Below are 15,735 nucleotides of genomic sequence, written 5' to 3' on the forward strand. Positions count from 1 at the left end.
TGTGGCTTCTGGAAGCTGTGGGCCGTTTTTCAGGCCTACGGTGGAGCTGGCGATTCTCCTATGATGGTAGATACGTAGTGGATTTAGGGTTTTAGGCTTCAATTTTGATGGTGGTTGTGGCAGTAAGGTTTAGGTCTTAGAATCATACTTTGACAGCATGTTAGGCTACCACTTCAACTAAAAGCTCAAGCTGTTACTTTGTGGCCCAATAATGTATATCAAGCCTTTACACTCCCCAATATGTGCAGCCCGATTGCACATGGGGACAAAACAACATCAGTTACATACAGGGAATAAGGTAATTCTTAACAAACAAATGGTAAACGTGAGCAACAAGAGTAGATCCCAGGAATCCCTGGCAACCATAGCTCCGATACCTTGTTGAAGAATTGGGTAAAATGGAAGACCTAATCACAATGATGTCTCATTCTCTATTTTAATATGTGTTGAGTAAATACAAATGGAACAATAACCATTAACACATATAAATGAATAAATAAGTGAAGTGATATATTACTTCCTGAAAACAACTGAAAGAGTTGCCACTAACTGAGACCATCACCATCCTCCAGGAGCATGAACCAATTTTACACTACCTCTATCATGGGGCGAAAGCATGACAACTGCAGATTTTGTTCTGCATCAGCACGTTCTTTCCTTGCTCCAAGCTTCCTCGGACAATGTAGGAGATGTTTGTCAAACCAAAAAATGAACAATCAGCAGAAAATTTTCATTTAGCAGGTTACCTTATGAATGTCAAATTTTAGAGAGAAAACTTCAGTGGAGCATTTTTTAGCATCTGGTGATGTGCCAAGAAATCTCATGTTTTTCACAGCATTCATATCGTCAACTGGTAATTTTGCCAACTAAGAGGAAATTGAATATATTAGCCAAAACAGTTATTTTTTTAAAAAGAACATGGACATTGAATTTTAACTGACATGCAACTATGCATTGTTGACACATCCATAAGGTATCAGAAAGCAGTAGCTAATATTAATTGATAGCAAAAGGTATTCCAATAATAAACAATGACAAAGAAACCAACCTTCATCAAGTTGACTCCCTTCTCACCCTCTAACCTTTCAGGATGAATGGCAGCAAGAATCATCAATAAATGCAACTTATTCTCTCTTGTTGCATTCTAAAATGGGTAATCTGTCTTAAAATGTAACAAAAAAATATACAATAACTGATCCTCTCTATGTTCCTTACTTCTTTGGCTAAAATTTTAATTACATCCTTCAAAAGCCAAGTCCTGCTCCAGCTGCCCAATTTCTTTAAGCCCCTGCTCTCTTACAATTCCATATATTTTTCCGGCAATCTGAATGAATAGAACCAAATTTACATGAAACCGTAATTTTCATATTCCCAAGCATGTGTCATGCCGTGCAAGTCTTGCACAAAGTAAATAGTAATTTTTTTTTCAAGGTAAGCTTTCTGGTGTAAATGCATGTGCTCCTAATTCCACCTGTTTGCACCAAATATGTGAATTTGTTTGCTTTTCTCTCTTATAATTGGTTGCAATTCTTTTAAACCATTATTACTTATTTCTCTCTCTTCAAATTTTTTTTGTATTTATTTAGATCAAGAATTGATGGGGCAATGTGTTCGTTCTATGCAGGCCCTATCATTGGTCAGGCTATGCTAGAACACTCCATTGAAGTCAAGCCCAAGCAACATGCCTAAGAACATCATGGTGCCAGATATTAAAATTAGAATGCAAATCTCTGTTAGAAATATGATCAAATGTGCAAGTCACGTTGGTCAATATAAAATCTTGTTTTGAGAATTACTGAATAATTAAAGCTACTGTTGCTTTTTTTCTTTTTGTGGGAAGAGGGGGGGGGGGGGGTGGCAGGGGAAGGGCAGGGAGGTGGTGTTTATGTGCTTAATTGTCCTTCTTCCTAAACCAAAGTCAGCCGGAAATGGCAGGCTTATCCACTCAACTCTCGAGTGTAAAACGAGCACCTCCCAAGGCTTTAGTGAACAAATCAACAAGCTAAAACTCAGGCTTCACATGAGTGGCTGTAATGAGCTTCTGTACAAGTTTCTCTTGAATAAAATGGCAATCAACTTCAATGTGCTTTGTCTACTCATGGAAGGCAGGGTTGGAGGCAATATGAATAGAAACTCGATAATCACACATCAACTCTATAGGCTGAGAATGTGGAAAACCTAGTTCTTTCAAATGTTTTGTAGCCAAACAAGTTCACATGTAGTGTGCACCATAGCCCTGTATTCTAACTCAGCACTCGACCAAGCCACCATAGTTTGTTTCTTACTTTTCCAAGACATCAAATTACCACTGACAAAGATGCAATACCCGGTTGTGGATCTTTGGTTGGAAAGTGACCCGACCAGATCTGCATTTGTATATCCCTGAATATGAGTGTGACCCTGATCCTAATATAAGAGACCTCTCCTAGTGCACTTTTGAGATATCTGAAAATGCAAATTATTGCATACCAATGACTTGTTCTCGGGAAATCGAGAAACTGACTCACAAAGGATATATCTGGTAGAGTGACTGTGAGATAATTCAACTTTCCAACAAGTCTCTGGTACCGACTTAGGTTAGGTAACAAATCACCCATATCTAGCACTAACTTACTATTTGGATCCATGGGTGTATCAACGGGTTTGGATCCTAACTCATCTAAAAGATCAAGTACATACTTCCTCTATGACAAGACAGTTCCCGTTTGAGATCTCAATACTTCTACACCCAAGAAGTATTTCAATGGTCCTAAGTCCTTGGTCTAAAACTTACTCTTTAGGAAAAGATTTAGGTCTTGAATGCCTCGACCATCATCACTAGTGATCAAAATGTCATCTACATACACAATAAGCAAAATCCTACCAGATGGAGTATGATGATAAAATATAGAGTGGTCTACTACACACCGGTGGAAACCAAACTCAAGTACTATAGCACTAAAATGGCCAAAACATCCTCTTGGAGATTTGTTTAATCCATACAGTGATTTATTAAGTCGACATATTGAGCAAGACTCCCCTTGAGAAACAAACCCAGGCGGTTGCTCCATATATACCTCCTAATGAAAATCACCATGTAGGAAAACATTCTTCACATCTAACTAATGTAGAAGCCAATGACAAGTGGTGGCTAATGAAATGAATAATCGTACTGAGGCAAGTTTAGCAACCAGAGAGAATGTGTCTGAATAATCCACACCATACACCTGAGTATACCCTTTAGCAACAAGGCGGGCCTTCAAATGAGCTATAGAACCATCAGGATTGACTTTCACATTGTACACCTAGCGACAACCAACCACAGATTTATCAAGAGTAAGAGGTACCAAAGCCCAAGTATTATCATGTAGTGCACGCATCTCTTCAACCATTATTTTGGAAGAGCAACATAAGAATAGGATAGGGCTTCAGAAATATATTTTGGAAGAGCAACATAAGACAGAGTACAAACAAAATAGTAATAAGAGGGTGACAAGAAATCATAACAAAAAAAATTAGAGATTGGATGTTGGGTACAACTGTACAAGTGCATTTACCTTTTCGAATACCTATAGGAGGACCAACATCATGGGAAATAAAATCATCCGACGAGGGAACTAGAGGCACAGTAGTAGAAGCTGGAGGAAGCACTTCTTTCTTGAGTTGCCACGTGTATACCAACAAATTGGGATGATTCAAGTGATGAGAAGGACTCAAACTGGATGAAGATGTAGGAGGATTGGACACAAATACTAGGTTTGGATATAGAAGGCAATGTAGAGGAAGGAATTCATCAAGGTTAACAAAACTCAAGGATCAGAGTAGTATGAGTAGACTCAAAGAAGGTGGCATCAACAAAGATAAAGAATTGATGTAAAGCAAGACTATAACATCGATATCCTTTTTGAGTATAGGAATAGCCTAGAAAAATACATTTGATAGCATGAGGATCCAACTTATCCATTCCTGGAGTTAACTAATGGACAAAGGACACATAACCGAACATCCAAGGAGAAAGGGAGAACAAAGGAACCTTAGTGAAGATAACTGAATATGGAAGTTATTGCCAAGGAGAGAGGATGGCATTATATTGATGAGAGAGCAAGCTGTGAGCACAACATCACTCCAAAAAAATTTGGGGACATTCATTTGATACAATAGGGTATGAGTGACTTCAAGAATATGTCTGTTTTTCCGCTCTGCAACCCCATTTTGTCATGGAGTGTGGGCACAAGAGGACTGATGGATCATACCAGAGTTAGTCATATAAGTAATGAATTGGGTACTGAAGCAATCCTTAGCATTATCACTACGAAGTATCCTAACTGGCATACAAAATTGAGTCTTTATTTGAGAATAGAAGGCACAAAAGATATCAAACAACTCAGAATGATCTTTCATTAAATATAACCAAGTCATCCTAGAGTAGTCATCAACAAATGTAACAAAGTACTGAAACCCCAACTTTGATGTGACATGACTAGGACCCCAAATATCGGAACGGACTAGCATGAAAGGACTAACCACCCGTTTGTCGACCCGAGAAGCAAAGGGAACACAATGATTCTTGCTCAATTGACAAGACTCACACTCAACATTAGACATAGAACTCAATATAGGAACTAGCTGTTTCAACTTGTCCAAGGACGGATGACCAAGGCAACAATGTATTTGAAGTAGTGTAGCTGTGATTGTGCAGGCAATGGGTGGAGAAGGCGACTCAAAGTAGTAAAGTCCAAGAGCCTCACGTCCAATGCCAATTTTCTTTCTCGTCTTCAGATCCTAAATAATCACAAAATTAGGAAAGAATGTGATAGAACAATTTTGTGACTTTGTAAGATTAATAAATGACATTAGATTGAAAGGAGATTTCGAAATGTATAAAGCAGAAGAAAAAGAGATAGAAGAAGTAGGATTTACTATTCCTATCCCCTTAATAGCAATAGTGGACTCATCAGCAAGGATAACTTGAGGTAGATTTTTAGGATACTGGAGATAAAAAAAGAGGTTAGTTTGCACCTATTATATGGTCAGTGGTAGCAGAATCGATAACCCAAGTACTAGTAGGAAGGATACCAGATGGCATACAGACTGTAGGATTACCTTTCTGGGCAAAAGATGCAAGGTGATAAGATGCTTGTTGAGATGATTGATACTATAGAAACCTAAAATTATCCTCTAATTAGGGGTGGAAAAACGGGTTCACGAGTCGAGTCCGGGTGGGCTGTAAACGGATCGGGTCATAAACGGGTGGAAATTAAACGGGATGCAACTATGTAAACCCTAACCCACCCGTTTATTAAACGGGTGGGTCATGGGTTACCCACTTAAAAAAATAATTAAATATTTTAATTTTTTAAATTTATTTTTTAAAGAGTAAATCTCTCGAATATATGTGGTTGCTTGTTTAAATTGAATTTTGTTTGCTGCAAGAAGATTATCAAGTTGTTAGTTTGAACTACAAACCTTTGATTATTCATGCAGATAGACACAGGTTCCACCATGGGAGGAAGAACTTTCATGTTCATGGAAGTTGGAAGAAAAAAATCCTCATTCACATTTTATTTTACAAAATTAGTATGAGGCTCTTAAAATCAAGTTCAAAGGAAGCATAAAATCATAAAGGTTAAGGAAATTTGGAGGAGCAATGCATTGCAATCTGAATAACAAGGATCTCAATCGGCACCAACCTGAATGCAGAAATTGGGCCAGGAAGACAAATTCCCTTTTCCAGTGTGCAGCCTTTTCAATTTCTGCATAGAGGCAGATTCGCGATCAAGTGGTCGGAGGAACCCTTGCCTCTTTCTTCCTTTAACCTTTTCTTCCAACAAAAATCCTCAGATGGAGTGGCCAGACGAACTCAATCTTCTTTAGATTGAGTTGAGATTCAAGACTCCTACCTGTTGCCTCAACAAATCTCTGATTTGAGCTGCCTTAACAAATCTCTAATTCATCATCTTCTGCAGGTTTTGCTTCAGATTCGGCTCTCTAGGTTTCAAATCTCTGATTCGAGATTCAAGACTCCTACTACTGCCTTAATAAATCGCCATGTTCTTCCCCAATCCCACAACTCAAGACACCTGCTACTAGTCGCCATCTTCTGCAGGTTTTGCTTAGATTCGAGCTCTCCTGCAGGTTTTCCTTTCATTTCGTTTTCCCCTTTCTCTATTGCTTGATCAATTAATTCTTCCCCAATGGCATGCATGTTTGAGAACTTTGTATCAATGGCTGCCTGGAAGTCGAAGAGGAAGATCAAAGGGGTGCGGACGGCATGCTGGGCGCAGACGGAAGAGGCTGCAAATGGGTTGGGGTTGCGGTTGCCTAATGCCTAATGAGTAATGCCCTAATGGGTTATTGAAAAACAAAATTAAAAAAAAAAGGGAAATAAAAGAGAGTAAACGGGTCACCCAGCAGGTGGCCCAACCCGAAACCGGGTTGACTTTCATAAACCCGAACTCGTCTTAACCGGGCGTGTCACAGATGACCTTTCGGGTGATGACCCGTTTTGCCAGGCCTACCTCTAATATAGTCACAGTCTGTGGTTCACTCAAACAAGTGACTAATGAAGGAACCATACTTTTGGGATTTGCAAACTCCTTCCCAACATTCACAAACTCAGACAAATGATTATAATATTAATCGCTGGAACAATTGGAACAACCACGAACAACATGACCCACCATGAAAAAGTCAAAAAAAATCAGTAAATGCTGCCACAGCACCAAGAAACTCAGACACAGTCCCAAGAAAGCACACAGCACTGGAACAATTGGAGAGGTGAACCACCACAACAACCATGGAAAAATCACCAACAAACTTATTTAACACTGCCACAGCCTTACAAAAACAGCATATGAGAACTGCCACTGCTCCAAGAAAGTCACCAATGACTGTTACTAACACTGAACAACAACTAATGAATTATCACGAGTGCATGGTCACAACAAAGATTGGATCTTTGAGCAAAACACATGTCCAACAGCTTGATATTTTGATATATGGAAGGAATTAGAAAATTGAATAAAAAAACACAGCAAATCCCACTGTTTCAGATCCAATAAAGCGAATAACCATTGATAAACAGCCTCACAAAGCATCAAACAACCATTCCTTGGGTGCCGCACATGAGCAATTAAAAAAGGTGAGATCTTTGGGCAAAAAACATCACGAAAAACTCCAATAACATGTTAATAGAGGGATTGGATCACTGCTGGATGGTTTCAGGTCAAAACCATGCCCGAAAGTGGCTTCATGGGCCAGCACGTGGGGTCGACCCTGGCAGCCTTTGACCAGCGTGTGAGGGCGCGTGGGACACCACCTGGGGATGGGATTTCAGTGGGGTGGGAGGGGGGTAGATCGGCAGTGTCTATGGGTGACTATGGTGTTGGTTTTGCAAAATCTACGGTAAATTTGATGTTCTCGAACTGTAAGTGTCACCCAGAAAATCCCAGCGACTGGTCTGACTTTCTGTTGCTTCTGGCTGTTTTCTAGGGCTAATACATTTGCTGGAAATTCTTCAATGATGTTAGACATGCAGCAGATTTTGGGTTTTAGGCTTTGGTTTTGATGGTGGTGGTAACAATTAGGGTTTAGGTTTCAGAATCATGCTCTAATACAGTGTTGAATAATTGGGTAAAATGGAAGACCTAAAACAATGATAGGTCTCTCCATCTATTAATAATATATGTCAAGTACAATGGGAATGACCATAATACCCTTACTAACTCACACTTGTTACTAACCAAACTAACACATAATAATAACGCTAAATGACTAAATAACCATTAACACAGATATTTTACTCATTGGAGTGGGCAACATCAATACACACAGTGCAAAAGGAACATTAAGGTTGCGCAGAACACACACCCACACAAAAATGATCTTCCAAGTACTTCAAAATAGAAGACACAGCACAACATGGGACTCTTCCCAGCATTTTAGAATAGAAGATGTAGAACTCTTCCTAGCACTTCAGGATAGAAAGATGCAGCATAATATGTCAACTGACCAATACTGTTCACTACCAAATAAAAGATGCTTTATTGTCAAAAATAGACACTAACCTCTATATGGAGGGAAAGCTTGTCAATTTGGTCACTGTACTGTGGCAATGCTTGAACCATCTTTTTCAAATCACGTGTAGACAAGTCACCACTACCACTATGCCACAGTAATTTAAAGGTAAGAAAGTGAAGTTGATCCAGACACACTGGCTTCAAGTCCATAAAGTGAACGAAAACAAGAATATACATAGCTTATTGTAGGACTCTGTATCTGATCAACAGAAACAAAGCCATATACTGTTCAATAAAAAAATTGGCAATAACAGAATCTGATGCACGAGCAAAAGGCTGTGGGTTAGATACAACAAAAGGGGCAAAATTACTACCAAACAAATTTTTACCTCTAAAAACTGACAAAGGCACAACCGCACAATTCAAGTGCACATTGACTATACTGATTTCACTAAATATCTTTTCTTTCCCTATAACCAACAGAATGTAAAACCATAAGTGTGAATTTGTGGCTCTAAAAAGGAGTTCCTTTACTTTCAGCACTATAGCTCTTGGTTTCTAAGAAACAAATTCCACAACAGTATCTAGGATTTTAAAATGGAGGAGAACGATAGGCTGAGAGCAGCCTTTACAAACTACTCAATAAGAATGCTGCAATTAACCATATATCTAGGATAGTAAGATAAAAGTGTATGACAGCAGCAATCTTTACAAAGTACTTCACAAGACTATTGCAAATACCTAATATTTGGTTAGATGATAAAACATTTTTCACATATTATGTGCTATTTTCTTCCAAAATTTTAAAGTTAAGAACCACCTATGTGTGCTATGTACTATATATGACAAATTAAATTCCTAAAGGAAAGAAGATATTGGGATGAATGATTTAACAAATGAAGTTTCAAGATGCAGTCTACAGACTCTGCAGAATGCTTTATTTGGTGACTGAATGAACTTGTCCTGTCTGCTTTTGACAAAGGATATGAATGTTTTTCAGAAGCAAACAAATGCTGCAAATGATGCAACAAGAAAGCTGAGTAGAAAATGCAGATTAGACAGGCAAAGACCCATGACTAGAAAACCCTTGGTAAAGAAAGAACATAAATAAAATCCAACTAACTAACCCAGCATGGATGGATCAAGATTAATTATGTTGTTCATCATCTATTGATTGGTATGAAATTACCCAATATTCAAAACAAATCTCATACTGACAGCACGGCATCTAGTAAATCATTTTTTTACAGAAAAAGAAAAATATTAAGGAAGAAGAATAAAGAGATTAGAACCTAAGAGAGGACAATAAATCCTAAAAAAGTAGAAAAAAAAAAAAAACCCAAAAGAAAGGAGGTAAAAAACAAAGAAAAATGAATACAAAAAAAAATGAACCTAGCAAATCATATGATTTGACAAAGTTTCCTATAAGCTCTAACACAGACATTTGATTGGTTGGAATCCAAAAACTCCCAAAGAGAAGGGAAAGAGGAAAAAACATCCACATGAGCCTCAATAATCACGTACGAGAAATAGCACCACAGTGTTTTTCTTTACATATATCTAGTAAAAGAAACATTCAGGGATAGTTTTAACAAATATAAACCTTTTTTCACGCATTAGAGCTGCTTTAGCAAACTTAACTGCATAGAAGTCGCCATCAATTTTCAAGCACTGCTTCATATGATACCCCAAAAAAAAAAAAAAGAGGCAGGACAGCAGTATGCTGCAGATTCAAATGTGACTTCAAAAGAGGAAACTGGACCATTAACCGCAGAATCTCCAGTTTAGCACCATGCTGTGTTACTAGGACGGATCTAATAAAAGGTAAGACATGGTGAATTCTTTTCAGGTCTCCAACAGGAAAACCAAAAGGCCCATTGATATTGTAATAAGGATAGCCTCAACATTTCATAAAATTGATTTATTAGACTAGCCAATAAACAACCATAATAAAAAGGTCGTCAATATTCGCAACACAATCAAAACAAAACAATAGGTCATGAATAAACACTCAGTCTCCTGACACTTTGTCAATTTTCCAAAAAGAAAAAATCCATGCCAACCTTGAGCCATGGATTTGAGCTGCCTTATTCTTTGAGATGAAGTTGATCATCTTCTCATGTAACAGTTCGCTAGCCTGAAAAGAAGCCAATGATAATAGAGTATTTGTAAAGTTCATTTATAAAATGGATCAACAATAGCACAGGACATACATCTGCTATGTGTGCATGGCGAAGCTCAAGCCAGACAGGATCGTGTTCCTCCAAAAGAACCTCCCTCTTCTTAGGTGGATCGCCATTTTGACTTGGAACCTAAACATTATAATTCTCTAAAATATGGTCCATATATACGTGAACATGAAATTCAAAGGGAAGTAAATAATCTGAAATTGTACCTCATGAACATACTTATTACCCTCTATATTCAGTAAGTCATGGCACATGGCATCATAGAACCACTCATGAATAATAGGTGCAACCTATGCATGTAAAACCAGCATTAACAAGCATATCCAATATTAATCATACAGGCAAGGTATTTAAGTTTAGGCAGCATATGAAAAATTACAACCAAAACATGGATATCAAAACCTGATCTATAGATCTGTCAAGGATGAGCAACTCGCATGTTTCTGTCTAGGGGAAGTTATGTATTGTTTGCTTGTATTCCATGAGACGGTTCCATACACCAGCAGCAAGCTTTGTAGGAATCAGATCATGAAATGTTGTCATTGAGGTCTCATCTAGGGACTTGGCATCATGATACCGTACAAAAGGAAATTCCTGAACATTACATACACAGATGATTCAAATATTTAATATATATATATAGCCAATCAAGATTGGAATAAACTCACTAAACAATTGAATATGTACCCTTAATGAAGCAAAAACTGTAGCGATGCGGGCAGCCATCAAATTTAAACAAGCATCACCTTTGCAAGCATGCTCATCATCACAAAAAAGATCCTCTAAAGCTCTCTCATTATCAGTAATAAAACCCTGAAAAAGGAAATCATGAGCATCACCTTTGCAAGTGTTCTGATCAATAATAACTCCCTGAAAGAAACCCAGAACTAAACAATCTCTCTCACACGTGCACACACCCCCTCCCTGACGACAACAGAAAAGCCTCATGTTTCACCATGTGGAGTCAAGTATATGAATCATTTTTAACCATTTTGATCAATTTAGGGCAATAACCTCCAAAAGTTTGATGGGCGCGTAATATTTGTTACAACCTGAAGCAGCACAGCATCAAGGATCTAGTGCCAAGGGAGAAAATCAGAAGAGATTGAGGAGAGAAGCAAAGGGGAAGAAGAAGACGGGGAGAGGGGGGGGGGGGGAAGGATATACGCTTGGGGAAAAAAGAATTCATGTTAATTTTAATTCAAATTCATCATTAATCACCTTCAGCATGGCTTTCACACACTATTTAAAAGAAAGTCTTTTAACACAAAAAACTACACGTATAACATTAAATTAAAAACATACCTCTAAAAAACTACATGAAATTACAAACAACCCTAAAATACACAAATAGGACAAACAAGCCCCCAAGTGGACTATCCTTTACTAGTTAAACAGAATATACAATAAACTATTAACTAAATTCAACAATCCCTAGACCCTATTCTTCTGAATTAATCTCCAACAAGAGATTACCCATGGTCTGGCTTCTTGCCCTACATCAAATGATCAAATAATCCCAATTTAGAATAAAATTGAGCCTTGATTTTTGAAATGTTGGAGGATTAGAAGTAAGAAGCAAACTTGGACTCTTCGAAAGCCAGTGTTTAAGTGATGCAAGAAGCCACATTCCATTGGCGACACCATAGACTTGAATTGAGAATTGGCATTATTGAACACATTGGGAATGACAAACTCAACAATAGGTATGTTTTTAAAGACTTTGGATGTTATCAAACACATGCATTTCCTTACTTGTAGCGTCTTCAAGTTGAGTAACTTTGAATTGATAACTATTGTTAGATTCTTTTTCTTGGTTAGTTGGTAGAGCGGGTTTCAAAATGATCTTCTTATCATTATAAGCAAAGCAAGATTCCCTATATTGGTTAGTTGGTAGAGTGGGCTTCAAAATGATCTTCTTATCATTATAATCAAAGACATGTGTTCTCACATCCTTGAGTGACACCCAAATCATCCAACCAAGAAGAACAAAGGAGTACATGGCTACATTCATAGTTCAACCAATGATGATTTTGCAAAAAGTTTCTCCACACTTAAGAAGGGTGTGAAAAAAGTTGAAATAGTGCCCAAGTATGACAAATGGCATTTCTTTTTCCAATAATTTGTCACCATGTTAGTGGATTTATACATATATATACTGTAACTATATATCACCAAAAGTCCTTGACTCAATTTGCCCGCAGTTCTGAATCTAATCATGTAAAAACACAAATTTGACGCCCAATTTTCAAGAACTGTCTTCAGTTCACCTTTGATTCTGAGTGTTGTGCAGAATGAAACAAATTCACTAAGAAAATTCACAAAAATGCAGCAGTAAAACCTGCTTCTTGATGCTGGCAGTGACAATTTCTAGCTTTTTGTATCAAATTCTCACACTTGCTTGCAATATATCATGTCTGCATTCAAAATATCATGCCATAGATCAAAATATTACAGAAAAAAACCCAAACTCTCGTGGTTGGAACAAATTCTCGTGGAAATTGAAAATCAGAGAATGGCAGTTTTTCTCATGCATGTCACTGGTGCATGGGGCACACGTTAAGTGCCCTCCAGTGATGACACTTCGGGCGAAGGTAGATCGGAACATGGTGATTGCAATGATGGTGTTGGTGTGATAAGAAAAAGCACAAGAAACTAGGGATATAAGAGAGGCCACACAACTGGTCAGAAGGTGATGAAATTTTGGAGGAGGGCCTTTCGAGAGAGTTTTATTTATTTATTTATTTATTTTATGTAGTATGGTTGGTGTTGTGACATGATGGCTGGAAGTTAGGGTTTAAATTTGAGGGGCACGATTGTAATTTTGGCTGGTAATTGATGCAGAACATGGGTAGAAAGTCAGAAATAAGGATAGAAAAATTAAGAAAGGGATGAAGAAGAAGAAGAAGAAGAAGAAGAAGAGGGTGAGAAGAAAACAGCAAAAGATATATAGACAGAACAGAGGAGAAAGAAAGAGAATAAAGGGAGAAAATTAGACATTAGGGAAAGAAATAGAGAACTAGGAAAGAAGAAGAGAATAAAAGAGAAGAAAAAGGAGGAAAAGAGGACAGCTAGACAGCAGAGAACAGAATTTCATGTAGGACAGATAACAGAATGAGAAATAGAGAGAATTGAGAGAGACAAATAGAGGAGAAGGAAAGAAGAGGAGAGAGAAAGAGAGAATCAAGGAGACAGCAGGATAGGGAGTCTGGGACACAACAGAACATAAAGTAAGAGAAGAATAGAATAGAGAAGAACAGAAGGAGAAGAAAGAAGGGAGGGAGGAAGAGTGATTGGAGCGAAAATGGGGGACTGAAAATGGAAGAATAGAGATTGTGGTTGGGATTACCAAATGATGCAGAACAGCATCAAGGATCTGCTCCCTAGGGAGCCAAGGGAGAAATTAGAAGAAATTGAGGAGAGTAGGAAAGGGGAAGCAGAAGAAGAAAGAAGAGGAGAGGGCGAAGGAGATACGCTTGGGGAAAAATGACTCACCTTCACTTCGATTTAAATTCATCATTAACCAACTTCTACATGGCTTTCACACACTATTTATTTCAGAAATCCTAACACAAGAAATTACATATACACCCCTAAAACTACATGAAATTACAAACGCACTCCTAAAATATAAAAATATTACAAACAAACCCCCAAATAGACATAATCCTATACTAGTAAATGCTTGATAAACTATTAACTAAATCCAACAAACTCTTGACCCAATTCTTCTAAATTAATCTCTAACAAGGGATTACACATGGTCCATCTTCTTGTCCTACATCACAACCTCAATTAAAGTTTTTCTAGGTCTTCCCTCCTACTGGCTTTCTCTTAAATCACTCTTATAGGTGAAACTCTTTGGTCTACAGACTCTACCTAACAAGTTCACAAACCATTTTAAACATCTTTACTTTTTCTTTATCTTCTACATGTGCAACTCTTAGCTTATTATGGATGTTTCCATTTCTTTGATTCTTTTTGTTTTAAACTTATACTGCTCATCCATCGTAGCATTCTCACCATGGTTTTAAAAATTGTCCACTACTATCTGAAGGATTTTTTAGAAGACGAATAACCATTCTTATTGAATTTCAAGAGACACGATTACAAGATAAATAGTAGAGGAAGACCACCAAATTAGGAAGGCCACAAAATTAGCAAATCAAATCACCACAAAATCAGCAAATCAAATCAGTAGATCTCTAGGCTAGAAAACAGGAAATTGAAACTACTAGAATCTAAAATAGTAATTTCAGATTTTATTCAAAAAATAGAATTTCCTAATTTATTCCCTAGAAATCCGACACCCCCCCCACCCCCCCCTTTTCAACTTGGAGCATAGATATCTATCATGCCCAACTTACTTACAAAGAGCTCAAAACTAGGTTTGAAAAGTCCTTTGGTGAAGATATCGACTATTTGTTTAGTAGGAACAAAAGGCATGCAAACAGCTCCACTATCAATATTCTCTTTTATGAAGTGTCTGTCAATCTCTACATCCTTCGTGCGATTATGTTGTACTAGATTTTGAGCAATACTTATGGCAGCTTTGTTGTCACAATACAACTTCATTGGCATGATCACCGGCATCCACAGCTTTTCAAGAATTCTCTTCAGCCCTAGCATCTCACAAACTCCGTTAGCCATAGCCCTATATTGTGCCTCAGCATTGCTCCTTGCAACCACATTTTGTTTCTTGCTTCGCCATGCGACCACATTTCCCCAGACATAAGTACAGTATCCCAACGTGGATCTCCTGTCAATAACTGACCCTGCCCAATCTGCATTAGTGTATGGCTCTATGTTCTGTTGTGTGGTCTTTTGGAAGAGTAAACCCTTGCCTAGTGTACTTTTCAAGTATCTGAGAATCCGATAAACTGCTTCAAGAGGTTTCTCATAGGGTGAATGCATAAACTAGCTTACCAAACTCACAAAAAAAGCAATATTGGGCCGTGTATGTGATAAGTAAATTAACTTTCCCACCAACTTTTGATACCGAGTTGTATTCACTGGATCACCTTCCTTGTCATCTCCAAGTTTCTCATTGGGATCTATTGGAGTGTCTGCTGGCCTACAAGCGCTCATACCAATCTCCTTAAGGAGGTCAAGGACATACTTTCGTTAAGAGACCGCAATCCCTTTCTTCGACCGAGCAACCTCCATTCCAAGGAAATACCTCAGAGATCCTAAGTCCTTGATCTCAAATGTTGATGAGAGGGAGGTCTTCAATCGGTTCATCTCAAGTACGTTATCTCTAGTGAGAATTATATCGTCTACATACACAATCAGTATCGCTATCTTCCCATCCTGTGAATGTCTTATAAACATCGTATGATCACCTTGCCCTTGAGTACACCCCTGACTTTTAACAAACTGAGTTAATTTCTCAAACCAGGCTCTTGGTGACTATTTTAACCCATATAAGGACTTCTTCAGTTTACACACCTTTGTGCCAAACTTTTCACCAAATCCTGGAGCTGCATCCATGTACACTTCTTCCTCCAGGTCTCCATTAAGAAATGCATTTTTTATGTCCAACTGTTACA

The 15,735-nt window shown here is 37.9% G+C and overlaps 1 pseudogene; it reads right to left on the reverse strand.

Moving 5' to 3' along the window:
* The window catches only part of LOC131145809 (SNARE-interacting protein KEULE-like), an 81,495-nt pseudogene that overhangs the window by 11,343 nt on the left and 54,417 nt on the right, over window positions 1-15,735 (reverse strand).

This window comes from Malania oleifera, chromosome 13 (genome assembly GCF_029873635.1).
Source record: "Malania oleifera isolate guangnan ecotype guangnan chromosome 13, ASM2987363v1, whole genome shotgun sequence".
NCBI classification, from domain to species: domain Eukaryota; kingdom Viridiplantae; phylum Streptophyta; class Magnoliopsida; order Santalales; family Ximeniaceae; genus Malania; species Malania oleifera.